Below are 15,695 nucleotides of genomic sequence, written 5' to 3' on the forward strand. Positions count from 1 at the left end.
AATGCAACCTGGGGTGGGGCCACTAAAAACGGGCATTGAACCCCAAGGCCGGTGTCTAAAATAAGAAGATAAATACATCGCATTGTCGCTGTGAGAGAGAGAACCCAAATGTAAAGGGCGATGCTGAGAGGCCCCCAGCTGTTGGCTAATAGATCAACTATCCCATTGGAATGATTGGACTTGTGTATGTTGTAGCCATTCCATCTAAGAGGAAGATCTCCTCCTCCTCCTACCCCTCTCTAACCTCTCTCTTCTCCTCTCCTCCCTTTTCTTCTCTCTCTTCTCCTTCTCCTCCCCTCTCTTTTCCCTCCCCTTACCCTCTCCCCCTCTTGTCCTTCCCCTTGGCCTTGTTATTTCCCCCCCCCCAAAAAAAAGGCCTATGGCTGTGGCTATGCCGAGAGGACAAAAGGGTCGGGAGGCTGTTGTTGATTCTTTTAAAAAAAGTTTCATTAAAAAAAAATCATCTTGCGGCCATAGCCGCGCGAGAGGGGGAGTGAAAGGGGGAGAGAGAGGGAAGGGAGGCTCCACCAGTTGACTGAGGAAAGACAAGGCGAGCTCATCTGATAGTGGCTCTGGATCTAGTGAGGGCTGGCATCGTTAAGCAATAAAATCGGTGGTGGATCGTTATTGCTTATCAGCATTCACAGACTGTTCGGGTCCCTCCCTCCTTTCTATAGCCTCGAGAGGAAGCTCATCATCTAACAAGTGCTAGTGTCAGTCCCACCCACGGCCTGCCCCCCCCTCGTCAAAGAGTAGAGAGATGTCTGCAGTCCTGATGGGAGCGTCCACATGAGGTCTTGTCTATCAAGCCATGTTCAAACAACGGGGAGACACAAAGTGGACACAAGACACAAGAGTGTAATCCACAGTGAAATCTCCACTGAATAGTTCCACAAATGAAAGTAGGACACCCAAACATGAAAAATGACATAGACTATAATAATTAAGCTAAGTCTAGCATACATAACCATACCATTGTAATATTCCTACAAATCCACCTCGATGGAGTACTACGGAAATGTTTCAGTAGTACCTAAGGTACCTAAACTACCATGGTTGCACAAATTTATCCATTAGGATATAGCAACCTATGAGAGTACAAAGATATAACAATGTCATTGTATAACCTTCCTTGACATAGTTTGTATGTCTCTCATCCCCAAACCTTCTCGATGATGTTACAAAGGTTTCTATGCTATAAAGTCCTTCGGTGACAATATCTGCCACATTGTCCTTAGATGGACAATAGATAAGGTCGATGAAACCATCCTAGATATAAGCCCAAATATAATGATGATAATTTTCAATGTGCTTCATGCGAATATTGAAAGACAAGATTGTTAGCAATGGCAATGCAACTGTGACTATCACTTTCCCCTTTTTTCTGCCCCCTTTGCTTGGAGCTTTCGCAATTTGTCGGTGCAATATGGCGGTCGGAACCGGTGGCCCAGACGGACCTTCCCCCTCCTTCAGCCTATCGCGTAACACTGACAGAGCAGCAGATCTCCTTGGTGAAGCAGGCTGCCAATGACTTTTCCCAGACTTTCGTATATGGACGAGTCATTGGGTACGCCCCTTCACGAGCAAACATTAGGGACTGGCTAGAGTCCACCCTATACCTTGAGGACAGCCACATTGAGGAGGTCGCATTCATGGGACGTGGTATCTTCTGGCTCAAGCTCTCCTCGGCACAAGCTGCGAGCGATATGGTCAGACGGTCCCCTACCTCTATGGGTGGGAAGATCATCCTTATGGTCTCGTGGTATAGGGGTTTCAGTGTAGCGGACTTCGATGCCCGCTTCCGCATCCCCCGCCATCCAGTCACCCTCATCTTCCCAGGCCTTGCAACAGAGCTTCGCTCGATCATCAAGGACTTGGGAGCGCACTTTGGCTGGCTCATGCAGGACACCTTCGTTGATGCGGCGGCAGCCCAAGGGGTGCCGCGCATCAAAGTGGCAGTCTTAGATCCGCAGAGTATTCCCTCGGAGTTTGAGATTGAAATGGACGCAGGTGTGGTGATGCAGCGCATTATGGTCACTGGTCGCCCAGATCAGTGTCTGAGATGCCACGGCTTCGGGCACCAGGCGCGCTCTTGCCCTCGCTTCACGAGGACGGAACCCCCGATGGCCCCCAGCCAGGCAACTCAGGGCCCCCCCCGTCAGGAGTCGACACCCCCTACAGAGGAGGAAGGTTGGACTGAGGTCAAAAGGAAAAGGAAAGGAAACAAAACAATAACAAAAAAGCCCCCTCTCCAGCAGGAGACCCCTGAGGTCACCAATCAGCAGCAGCCCGGTAAGGGGAAGGAGAAGGGGAAGGAGAAGATCAGCCAGACTCCTCCTCACCTTTCACCCCACCCCCCCCCTCCTCCTCCCTCCTCCTCGGTTCCCCTACCTCCCCCCCCTCCGGGAACCCCCCCCCCCCCCCCCGCCACCTTTGGTTTCAGCCCCCCCCCTCCCTCGAGCATGATCCTGCCGGGACCCCCCCCTCCTCCTGCGGCCCCGAAGCTAGCACAGACCCTCTCCACGCCTACCCCCCCTAGCCCTTTGGAGGGGAGAGGCCCTCCCCCTCAGACGGCCAGCACCACTCCAGCTCGTCCGGTGGCCAGCACACCTCTTTCTGGTTCTGACTCCTCATCCTCGTCCCCCCACCCAAGGGCAGCTCCTAGAACTCTACCCTTGGAGTTCTATCGAGCAGGACCTTGGGACTACTTGGATGCAGCTGGTATTGGCTCCTTCCCTGCATGCCTAGACATCAGCATCTTCTTCCTCCGTAAGGGGGCGGAGGGTAATGTATCCGTCCTCGCCCCCCATGATGGTCCCAGCTATTCCTTCACTATCACTAGTGAAGGGAATGAGCAATGGACGAATGAAAATGTTTGGGAGACGACAGGAGCAGGTACAGGACTGGATTGGTAGCAGGGCAGCGGAGCTTCTTCAGCAACAGTGGAAGGAGGGAGACGTTCGTCTGAGATGGCGCCACAGCGCCAAACGGTTCCGTCTTTTGGTCATCATTCGACCGCCTTTGGAGTGGATCTACGCGGAAGGGCTCCGCCCTTGGAGGACCTCAGAGGTAGCAGGCTTCTACAGTATCTCTCTGGCGGAGGCTTCGAGTTGGTTAGAGAGAGCTTACCACCATGGGACGAAGGGCCTTTCCCCCCTGCTGAAGGTTTTAGTGGATGGGTCCGATGATCCGGCCCCACCCTCGAAACCCTCACAAAAGCGCCTTCGTCTGCACACTGGACATCCTCCGACCACCTCGACTTCGACCGCAAGCAGACAGCTGTTTGCGGCCCATCTCTCCTCTTCATGAGTATACGCATTATCTCTTGGAACGTCAACGGGTTCCACTCATCTGGAACCCACAGCCCTAGGAAGATGGTGCTCAGACAGGAGCTCCAGCCAGCTTTGGTGGGAAGGGTAGATGTGCTCCTATTACAGGAACACAAGCTTTTGGCTTCTCAAACCAGTAAGTGTGGGAAGGTCCTCACAGGGCGTTCCCACACCTACTAGGAACTGTCGATTGGTGAGCAGGGGAGGAGCGGAGGTGTCTATATCTCCATCGACGCTTCTCTTGTACAGCATGTGTGCGGTTTTGGCACCTTGATCCCAAGACAAGCGCTTTGGGTGGGCCTAAATATTGAGGGATCCTGCATCGGCATCCTCAATATCTATGCCCCGACCGAAGAGCCGCTTTCTGGAGCTCCCTGACAGACTTATTGCCAGAGATGGATTCTTGGATTGTAGGCGGGGATTTCAACAACCTTGAGGCTCTAGAGGATCAGCAGGGACGGGGCCCAGAGTTTCTCGGTATAGCTTAGGCGGAGCAATCGGGATGGGACTCCTTGTTCGCCGTGGGAGGTCGGGACAGTTGGAGAGAGCCCTCCTTTTGCAGGTGGCCAAGGAGCTTGGACTTCTCTTGGGGTTACAGGAGGGAGGGAGGCAGACTTCTGGAGCGGTTGGACCGTTTCTATGTCAGTGATTGGGTGATAGGCAGAGGTGGAGAGTCAGGGGTGGTTCCAGGGACGACCCTTTCTGGCCATGCCCCAGTCATTCTAGTCCTGCTGGACTCAGCCTCTCACTCCTTACCTCCCCGCACTTGCCGGATCCCAGATTCCATCTACTCTAGAGCAGAGGTTCGCGCAGCAGGATAGTGGACCTGTGGGAGCGGGATTGGGACACCTTGGAGGATTTGGCAGCCCAGGTAGCTCAGGTTCTTGCCGAGTCTAGTCTCATCTATTAGCAGGAGGCAATTCGGGTCAGGCAGCAGTGGTGGGCGAAGGAGAGGGGCCTCAGACGAGACCTTGCCTCGATACAGCGGATGCAGTAGTCTTCTCTAGACGACAGGAGGTTAGAGCCCGAGCCATGTTAGAGGAGATCACCCAAAGACGTTCAGAGTTCTCGTTCCATGCTTCGAAGTCCTTTTGGGCTAGGAAAGGCGACAGGATGTGCAGAGAGTTCTTTAGGATTTATGGCTAGAGGTCAGCAGGGGAGCAGACCCGCTCTCTTAGGGTACAGGATGGTAGTATCAGGACAGATCCTGACAAGGTCAGGGACTTGGTGACAGATTTCTATAGATCCCTATTCTAGCAAGAGCCCCTAGACCCTCGTGCCCGCCGTTGTAGGGAGGAGGTGTGGAGGTATACGCCGACACTCGTGCAGCCTAGCATGAGTGAGGCCCTTCTCGCCCCGTTCACCGTTTCAGAGATGCAGGATGCTGTGAGAGATATTGATGGGCAGAAATGCCCAGGTGAGGATGGGCTCTCTAGAGCTTTCTTAACCACCTTTTGGGAGCAGATCCACCAGCCCCTGCTTGCAACCTTCTAGCATATCTTTTCCAGCGGACAGATGCCAGAGAGCCTTGCGACAGGCTTGATTTGCCTCATCCCCAAAGGGAGGGACCGTCAAGAGATCAGACATTGGCGCCCTATCACCCTCCTTCCGACTGCCTATAAAATCCTCGCCAAGATGATCAGTAGCCGCATCTGCCCCCTGCTACATGACTTGATCCACGACACCCAGACTGGTTTTTCGCAGCATTCTGGACAACATCTTCATGTTCTCAAAGGCGACAGAGTGGGCCCAGCATAGTGGCCAGCACCTAGCCATACTCCTTGACTTTGAGAAGGCGTATGACAGGGTAGACTGGTCCTTCCTGGAGGGCACACTTTCTCGGTTCGATTTCTCGGACAAGTGGATTAGAGGTATTGCTAGCCTCTATAGATCGGCCTCCAGTCGGGTTATCATTAGTGGCAAGATGGGGGAGAGATTCACCCTCGAGCGCTTGGTATGCCAGGGCTGTCCGCTTGCGCCCTACCTCTTCCTCTTTTTTGCGGAGGCCATGGCTCACTTCCTACGAGCCCGTACCAGTGGTCTTCGAGGGATGCGCCTCCCTATCAGGGATGATGCAGAATTTTTGGACTCCGAGTATGCAGACGGCACGGCCCTGTATGTGCAGGATGATATCGAGTCACTGGAGCGAGTGAGACTGTCTCTAGAGGTTTTTTGCCTAGCCGCTGGGGCGAAAATCAACTGGCATAAGTCAGTTGGTTTTCTTGCGGATCCGGGAGCCCAGCTCACAGTGGGGTATTTTCCTGGGGTTTCGCTGGATCCCTAGAGGACAGACGACACATTACCTAGGCTTCCAAGTAGGGCTGGATACCACGCCGGCTTAGCAGTTCCTACTAGTCCTAGCTTCCATACGACGGAAGCTAGCCTTCTGGAGCACGGCTCGGCTATCTCTGGCAGGCAGGGCCCTTGTGGTCAATTAGGTCCTTCTAGCCACCGCTTGGTATGTGGCCTCCTGCTGGTGCTTCTCGAGATCGTGCGTAGCCCATTGAGGAGACTGGTGCAGAACTTTCTGTGGTCTTGGCTGAGACGGTTCTAGCACCACCAAAGCCCGGGTCACCTGGCAGACGGTCATTCTCCCCCAGACAGAGGGCTCCCCAGACAGAGGCCGGTCTTGGCATCATAGATCCAGAACTTCAGAGTTAGGCACTACTTGGCAAGTTAGTCATCCGCGGTCTGACCCCAGGAGGGCAGACGTGGAAGCTCTTACTTCAGCAGGGTCTCAGCGCTTGTACCCCCCAAAGAGGGGGTGATTGGCAGCCTTCTATCTGGTGGATTTTCACTTCAGCCCCTCTCCCCCTTCCTCCGCAGTCTCCTCTCTGTCTGGAGGAAGCTGCGGCACATCCTCTCCCAGGTCCCCCCAGCTGCCAAGAGGAGATGGACAGACAGCCCCTGATTTGGAGCAGCCAAGTGACAGATGTTACATGTCGCCAGCTTGGAGAGAGGTCCCATATCCCATGGGCGCTCTGGGCATGTGGGCCTACGCGCTCACTCCGGGTTTGGAGGGACATCTATAGCCAGTTGGGCCCAGATGAGCTGGCAGCGGCAGTAGGTACGGCACAAGGGATCCAGGCTCGGCGAGCGGAGATTGATGCTGCCATTCCTGCAGGTTGGAGGATTCCCACAGTCACCAGACAGTTTGGGGCTCTTCAGCGCAGGCTACCCACCCAGGCACATAGCTAGTATGCCCAAGGGATATCTCTGGTCTTTCTTCGTATATTCTGGAAGACTCTATGGGCAAGTTGGCGGCCGAGGAAGATCTCTTACTTTCTGTGGATGGTGGTCCATAAGGGGCTACCAGTTGGGAGCTGGCTGAGGTAGATGGAGCAAGAGGGGCACTGCCAGATGTGTTTTCACAAGGAGGAATCCCTGAAGCACTGCCTTTGGAGATGTTTGCATGCTCAAACAGTGTGGAAGGGAGCCATGGGGATCTTAGCAAGGGCGGCACCCGAGCTAGGACCGATCACTTGGGGAGCTTTTTGTTGGTGCAGCACCGAGTTGGGACATCACCTAGCTTACGAGTTCTCTCGGCAGGATCCAGTTTTCTTCATCACGCAGGCCACCTGGGCATACATGGAAAGCTTCCCTTGGCATCTGACAGAGATAGATGCAGGAGCGATGACTCGGCACCCAGTTTGGGAGATCATTGGGAGTGTTGTGGGTTGGCATATCTGGACCTCCAGATGCGCGCAGACCCTAGGAGATCAGGCTTCTTTCGCTACCCAGACCCTAGCGGACATCTGGAGCATGATCATTCACACGCTCAAGGGTCAGTGGGATCAGAGTCAGGGGGACTCCCGGGCAGGGAAAGAGAAGAGACAACGCTTCCTTCGCGACTGGGACCACCATCACGAGCTTTTCTTCCAGCACTCTGCTCAAAGTCTTCAGTGGCATTATTCACCCCCACTGTGGCTATTTGTCCACACTCAGATGATTATGCCCTGAGAGGCTTGTAATTATTTTTGTTTACCCCGGGCTGTATCCGTTTTGTGATTACAGCCCGCTGGCCGTTAGGCCTTCTTGTACCCTCGTTTTTCAAGTAATATAACTAGCACTACTTTTTGCGGAAAAAAAAAAAGGACCATTCTACCCCTGGGAGGTGCTATTCTCCCCAAGGGGACTATAAAGTAGTAATTTCTCAAGAATTATGTTTGGTGTAGAGCTTCCAATTGTGCAACTATTAAGCTTTTGACAAAAAACTTACTCGTGGTTATCAATTGTACTTTTTATGTTTTTTTAATGGTATTTAAAAACACCATATAGAAACCATTAAGGGTCATGACATGATGGTAGATCCCATAAATTAGTATGGGAGATTATTTATAGCTTTGGACATTCACAACAAAGGAGGATTACCAAAAAGTGAGCGAAGAAAAGCGAGCAGCCCCAAAATAAGCGAGCAAGATTAAATAGGTTTCAAGCGAGCGAGAACCTCATCCAGCATCTTATTCCCCGCAATATCATTGGAACAATAGATGTGATCATAAGCAAATTAAACATATTCCAACAATGAAGGCATGCCTGAAACTCACAATTAACTTCTCTTTCATCCCCATACTATCAATTTGAGTCGTTGTGGAGAGGTAGAGACATAAGAATACATAAAATTTGCGATAAAAAAAGCAAACACTACTCAGATTGAACATCCACACAGCAAGATAATGATAGATCACAAGGTAGAATATATGACTGAAAATATGTAAACATGATCATGTGCTACATATACATATCATGTCTTTTATGCTTGCAGAAGATCATCCATACATTCGATCCAAAAACATGGAAACAGAACTAACTATGTCAAAAGAAAAAAAACACATTTTCATCATAAGCATTAATTTTGCTTAGTGAAAATACCTATGTAATCTGGACAATACCATGCTTTAAAAAACTTAGGGAGCCAAAAAAGGATTTTAGCCCTCCATACTTCTATTATGACCAATGTCTGAATGATAGTTCTATTGGAACTAGAAATGAATGCATCCAACCACTATGTTGAGTGCTCATCTAGTATCCTGTAGACTATTATGTTAAACTCAATACGTGACCATAAACGCAAGCATAAGAGGAGCATGATTCAAGTGAAATAATTGGCCGACACTCTGTAACTAGTATCCTACTGCATCTAACGAAAAATATGCACCAGGCGTTAACAAGCTTCTATTTCCACCCCTATAAGCAAACTCGTATCCTGTAGTATGAAAAACTTTAAGGAAAACATTGCACTTAATGCATCAATTAAGCCAGTGACTACTCATGATGCACAATCGAACAATCATCAAGGAAAGTCTAGTCAAGCAAGTTGAAGCAAAAAACCAAATATCTATTTGGATTTATGCCGTGGTGTATCCGCCGACCATGAGTAGCAAAAAAACCTATGAAAAAAGCAAAATAGGGATTATGCCACTCTACCATGATCACTTCCATGCTACAAATAAGGGAATACATAGTCATTTTAGGGTACTTTTAGGGTTCATTCCCAACCACTAAAAAGAGAGCCAATGCTATCTATTTGTATTCATAAAATCTTTATGAACATTATCATGTTCAATATAAGGATAGGAGCCAGCTCAATGGGTAGTCTTAAACAAATATAAATACTATTCGAATTTTAACCTTATGCAAAAGCTTTTTTTTAAACACAAAGTAAAACTTGATTATACATATAGATGGGAATCAGGTCACCATTGTAAGTATGTATTTAGTAATTAAGTTGAAAATATTCCCTTAGAAAAATAGCTCAATCAACATAGTACCCATATTATATATCCAAAATTTATAAGATCTCATTCATACCATTAGATTATTTTCATCACTTGTCATGAGTACTAACCTCAATTGGCATTATGTATTTGGGTCAAAATAGTTTTTAGTATAGGATATAATGGAGCAATACATTTATGTAATATCTAGTGATCATAGTTTTTAATATAGGATAAAATGGTGCATAGAGTAATCTTGTCATTCAAAAATGATAATATACCTTCCTTGACCATATACAAGTATCATGCATTCATAAAAAAAGTTAGTCATAAACTACAATATAATGTGCCCATAATGCATGTACATTAAATCTTCACATGTTAGAATGTGAGAAAGGGAATAATTTAACTATGAAATCAGGGATCAATGTAGGAAATGGTCTTCTATGCACACATATATGCTAAGGGTCCATCTAATACAATATTGGAAATTGATGTGAGTATAGGTGTATGCATCCATCGGTGATGTATATGAGTGTATGCATCCATTTGTGATGTATATTGTTGTACTAATCCATGGTGCTTTACCGCTTGAGTTGTTTGTAGCCCAATTAATCACAACAACGTTGTATTTTTTAAAAGAAAAATGCCATAAAAATTTCATGCTGCAAAACACAAAAAAAAAAAAGGCATTTGTAGCATTAATCCAAGCATTTCCTACAAGCAATCTCCATCCCTCCCTTTCCTGCATACTCTTTTGGCCACCTCCACCCTCTTGTTGCCCTTCAAGACTGCCTCTTGCCTCCTCGCCTCCTTGCTTCCTCACCTCCTCACCTCCTTGCTTCTTTGCCTTCTCACCTCCTTGCATCATGCTTGTTGCTGGCAATTCCGTCCCTCCCCTCATTGGCCAGCTCCTCTACTCCTCATGTCATCCTTCTCCTCATTTTGGTGTCTCTAATGAATAGCTTGGGGATCTTGTTTTTGGAGGGGGGAAGCATAAGAATGGCAACACCTTAATGCGCTGTCATTTTTCGTGCTTTTGCCACCCAAAAACAAGACCTGCAAATCCCTTGCTTAAGCTTGAATGAGCCTCTTGATTTTGGGCGTGTTAAGCCATTTTTGACCATCATACCCCCAAAATCAAGAGGCTCATTCAAGCTTAAGCAAGGGCTTTGCAAGCATTGCAAGTCCTGTAAATGAAATCAATTAGATTAGGAATTGGCAAACTCAATTTGGGAATGGTCAGAAATACTTTATCTTTGAATAATGCCTTGGATCATGGGATGGGGTCCCATGAACTTGCTGCCTGTGATGACGAATGGTTCTGCCCTCGACTAAAGGTGATGTGTGTAGTAGTAAAAGGATAGCCCTCATGGAATCTCTAAGGGGTCTTGATTTTGGCCATGATTTTCACATTCTAGCATTTGAGCCATACATCAATATCCAACACTTGAGGCATATAGTGGCTTTGCCCACGCAACGTTTCCAACTGCAATCCAAGCATCAAGCAATCTCATATTCTATATCCAGAGACATCATGAGGGGTAGAGCCTCTTTTTGGTAGTCTCACTAGCAATATGTATTGAAAAAAAAATGTATTCAATTATTATATTCTTCCTTGCTATATGAATGCTCTTAATGCATCCAAATTGTAGAACTACTTCAATACTACTTCTTAGTTATATTGTATAGTAACCTCCATATGTATGCTCGTGAGACAACAAAAAGAGACCTGGCAACCCAAAAATGATAGCGCATTGATGCGCTGCCATTTTTGGGCTACCAGGCCTCTCTTTTAATGTCTCCTGAACATAAGAACAAGCACTTGTGTTCCTTACCTTTCTTTCCAATGGGGGTCTTGATTTTGGGGGTGTATGCCAAAAATTGATAAACAACATTATTTGATGCATATAGCTTTATTAAATCGATAAAATAGGCATGAAAACATCTAAATTGGCTCTTGCCATTTGATTTGATGTATGACATGAGCCCATTTGGATTTGTAATTCCAAAGATACGGGGTCTTACTTTTAGGGCTTGAATGCCTGAAATAGGCAGCGTGTCAATGCGCTACCTATTTCATACATTTAGGCCTCAAAAGTAGGACCCCATGTAGGACCAAATGAGGTCCTACTTTTGAGGCCTAAATACATGAAATGGGTAGCACATTGACAAGCTACCTATTTTAGGAATTCAGGCCCTAAAAGTAGGACCCCGTATCTTTGGACTTACAAATCCCAATGGGATCATGTCCTATATCAAATCGAACGCGGCAAGAGCCAATTTAGATGGTTTTCATGCCTATTTTCTCCATCAATCAAAACTGTATGAATAAATATATACATCAAGATATGCATCAATATATGCATCAATATATACATATGTATGTATGTATGTATGTATATATATATATACATACATACATACATACATACATGTGTGTGTATACACACAAACACACACACACACACACACATATATACACATATAGATATATATGTATGTATACACATACATATATACATACAACAAAATGGGGGTCTTGATTTTGGGGGGGGGTATGCCAAAAATTGATAAACAACATTATTTGATGAATATAGTTTTAGTTGATGGAGAAAATGGACATGAAAACCATCTAAATTGGATCTTGCCATTCGATTTGATATATGACATGACCCCACTAGGATATACAAGTCCAAAGATACAGGGTGCTACTTTTAGGGTCTGAATGCCTAAAATAGGCGGCGCGTTAACGCGCTGCCTATTTCATGCATTTACGCCTCAAAAGTAGGACCCCATTGGCAACTTTCAGGCATTCAGTCCCTAAAAGTAGGACCCCGTATCTTTGGACTTACAAATCTAAATGGGGTCATGTCATATATCAAATCAAACGACAAGAGCCAATTTAGATGATTTTCATGTCCATTTTCTCCATATATCAAAATTTTATGCATCAATATATACATCAATATATACATATATGCATCAACATATACATACATACACACACACACACACACACACACACACACACACATATATATATATATATGTGTGTGTGTGTGTGTGTGTGTGTGTGTGTGTGTGTGTATGTATGTATATGTTGATGCATATATGTATATATTGATGTATATATTGATGCATAAAATTTTGATATATGGAGAAAATGGACATGAAAATCATCTAAATTGGCTCTTGTCGTTTGATTTGATATATGACATGACCCCATTTAGATCAATTGACATGACCCCATCAATATATACATCAATATATACATATATGCATCAACATATACATACATACATACACACACACACACACACACACACACACACACACACATATATATATATATATATGTATGTATGTATGTATGTATGTATGTACGTATGTATGTATGTATGTATGTATGTATGTATGTACATGCATATATATACATACATACATACATACAAACATCAAAAGTAAGACCCCATTGGTTTCCCATGTCATGCATTTTGTTGTCTCATGAGCATAAGAACAAGCACTTGTGTTCTTTACCTTTCTTTGCAATGGGGGTCTTGATTTTGGGGGGGTATGCCAAAAATTGATCAATAACATTATTTGATGAATATAGTTTTAGTTGATGGAGAAAATGGACATGAAAACCATCTAAAGTGGATCTTGCCGTTCGATTTGATATATGACATGACCCCATTTGGATATGCAAGTCCAAAGATACGGGGTACTACTTTTAGGGCCTAAATGCCTAAAATAGGCAGCCCGTTAACGCGCTCCCTATTTCATGCATTTAGGCCTCAAAAATAGGACCCCATTGTGTTGCCAATGGGATCCTACTTTTGAGGCCTAAATGCATGAAATAGGCAGCACGTTAACGCGCTGCCTATTTCAGGCATTCAGGCCCTAAAAGTAGGACCCCGTATCTTTGGACTTACAAATCCAAATGGGGTCATGTTATATATCAAATCAAATGGCAAGAGCCAGTTTAGATGATTTTCATGTCCATTTTCTCCATATATCAAAATTGTATGCATCAATATATATATATATATATATATATATATATATATATATATATATATATATATATATATATATATATGCATCAACATATACATACATACATATATATATATATATATATATATATATATATATATATAGATGTATGTATGTACGTACATGCATATACATACATACATACATACATACATATATACAAACATCAAAAGTAAGACCCCATTGGTTTCCCATGTCATGCATTTTGTTGTCTCATGAGCATAAGAACAAGCACTTGTGTTCTTTACCTTTCTTTGCAATGGGGGTCTTGATTTTGGGAGGGTATGCCAAAAATTGATCAATAACATTATTTGATGAATATAGTTTTAGTTGATGGAGAAAATGGACATGAAAACCATCTAAAATGGATCTTGCCGTTCGATTTTGATATATGACATGACCCCATTTGGATATGCAAGTCCAAAGATACGGGGTACTACTTTTAGGACCTGAATGCCTAAAATAGGCAGCGTGTTAACGCGCTCCCTATTTCATGCATTTAGGCCTCAAAAGTAGGACCCCATTGTGTTGCCAATGGGGTCCTACTTTTGAGGCCTAAATGCATGAAATAGGCAGCGCGTTAACGCGCTGCCTATTTCAGGCATTCAGGTCCTAAAAGTAAGACCCCGTATCTTTGGACTTACAAATCCAAATGGGGTCATGTTATATATCAAATCAAACGGCAAGAGCCAGTTTGGATGATTTTCATGTCCATTTTCTCCATATATCAAAATTGTATGCATCAATATATACATATATGCATCAACATATACATACATACATATATATATATATATATATATATATATATATAGATGTATGTATGTACGTACATGCATATATATACATACATACATACAAACATCAAAAGTAAGACCCCATTGGTTTCCCATGTCATGCATTTTGTTGTCTCATGAGCATAAGAACAAGCACTTGTGTTCTTTACCTTTCTTTGCAATGGGGGTCTTAATTTTGGGAGGGTATGCCAAAAATTGATCAATAACATTATTTGATGAATATCGTTTTAGTTGATGGAGAAAATGGACATGCAAACCATCTAAATTGGATCTTGCCGTTCGATTTGATATATGACATGACCCCATTTGGATATGCAAGTCCAAAGATACGGGGTACTACTTTTAGGGCCTGAATGCCTGAAATAGGCAGCGCGTTAACGCGCTCCCTATTTCATGCATTTAGGCCTCAAAAGTAGGACCCCATTGTGTTGCCAATGGGCTCCTACTTTTGAGGCCTAAATGCATGAAATAGGCAGCGCGTTAACGCGCTGCCTATTTCAGGCATTCAGGCCCTAAAAGTAGGACCCCGTATCTTTGGACTTACTAATCCAAATGGGATCATGTTATATATCAAATCAAACGGCAAGAGCCAGTTTAGATGATTTTCATGTCCATTTTCTCCATATATCAAAATTGTATGCATCAATATATACATATATGCATCAACATATACATACATATATATATATATATATATATATATATATATATATATATATAGATGTATGTATGTATGTACATGCATATATATACATACATACATACATACATAAAAATTAGGACCCCATTGGTTTCCCATGTCATGCATTTTGTTGTCTCATGAGCATAAGGACAAGCACTTGTGTTCCTTACCTTTCTTTGCAATGGGGGTCTTGATTTTGGGGGAGGTATGCCAAAAATTGATAAACACCATTATTTGATGAATATAGTTTTAGTCGATGGAGAAAATGGACATGAAAACCATCTAAATTGGACCTTGCCATTCGATTTGATATATGACATGACCCCATTCGGATATGCAAGTCCAAATATGCAGGGTGCTACTTTTAGGGCCGAAATGCCTAAAATAGGCAGCGCGTTAATGCACTCCCTATTTCATGCATTTAGGCCTCAAAAGTAGGACCCCATTGTGTTGCCAATGGGGTCCTACTTTTGAGGCCTAAATGCATGAAATAGGCAGCACGTTAACGCGCTGCCTATTTCAAGCATTTAGGCCCTAAAAGTAGGACCCCGTATCTTTGGACTTACAAATTCAAATGGGGTCATGTCATATATCAAATCAAACGGCAAGAGCCAATTTAGATGATTTTCATGTCAATTTTCTCCATATATCAAAATTGTATGCATCAATATATACATATATGCATCAACATATACATACATACACACACACATACACACACACACACACACACACATATATATATATATATAGATGTATGTATGTATGTACATGCATATATATACATACATACATACATACAAACATCAAAAGTAAGACCCCATTGGTTTCCCATGTCATGCATTTTGTTGTCTCATGAGCATAAGAACAAGCACTTGTGTTCTTTACCTTTCTTTGCAATGGGGGTCTTGATTTTCGGGGGGTATGCATACATACATGTGTGTGTGTGTGTACATACATACATGGATGCATGCATGCATGCATATATACATACATACATACATACATATTGATGCATATAGTTTTACTAGATGGGGAAAATAGGCCCCACTCCGATTTTTGTGGAGAGACACAACTAGACAAATAGAGCAAGTCCAAGGGGTTGCTAGGG

Source organism: Dipteris shenzhenensis, chromosome 13, assembly GCF_047967505.1.
Source record: "Dipteris shenzhenensis isolate YYH24624 ecotype China chromosome 13, Dip_SZ_1.0, whole genome shotgun sequence".
Taxonomy (NCBI): Eukaryota; Viridiplantae; Streptophyta; class Polypodiopsida; order Gleicheniales; family Dipteridaceae; genus Dipteris; species Dipteris shenzhenensis.